The sequence below is a fragment of the Amblyraja radiata genome, chromosome 27, assembly GCF_010909765.2.
Source record: "Amblyraja radiata isolate CabotCenter1 chromosome 27, sAmbRad1.1.pri, whole genome shotgun sequence".
In the NCBI taxonomy this organism is placed as follows: domain Eukaryota; kingdom Metazoa; phylum Chordata; class Chondrichthyes; order Rajiformes; family Rajidae; genus Amblyraja; species Amblyraja radiata.
In genome coordinates this window covers 13822209-13822837 of record NC_045982.1, presented here as the reverse complement: position 1 = coordinate 13822837, position 629 = coordinate 13822209, and positions in this window count along the sequence as shown.

Genomic DNA, 629 nt, shown 5'->3' with positions numbered 1-629 from the left:
ACATTTATTTAAAAAATGTAATAAAATAAAATCTTGGTCTTAAATCTTTTTTTTTTTAAATCGAAGCATTGCAAAATTCTTGAATCTGCAGCTGAAGTAAAGTCAATTGTAGAAACATTAAAAAGAACTTATTGAATTTGGGCAAACACATTTCCGCTTTTTAACCTCTAATAAGAAATCCTATAAAATGTAACACATTTATACCCTTTCAGGCTGCTGGATCATTAACATCATCCTGAAGCCTCGAAAAGGCAAGGGTGTTCATATAACCTTGGTAAGGGCTGTTTTCCCGTTCTCCCGTTCCAACACCCCGGCGAGAGGGCCTGAGCATCGGGCCGCCCGTGGCGGCGACAGCGGGGGGCTCGGGAGGCCCCCGACCACGGGTTAACAACAGAGGAGGATGACTGAACTTTGGTGCCTTCCCTCACAGTGGGAAACTTTGATTCCACTGTGTGGGGATGTTTGTGTTAAAGAATATCGTGTTCTGTGTTCTTTTTTTTATTCGTATGGTTGTATGGTGACCACAAATTTCACTGTACCATTGGTGCATGTGACAATAAATGTCTCTTGGCTTGTCTTGTCTTTTGCTTCCACTCAATGAAGCATTTAGAATCAAGACCAGTTCCCAA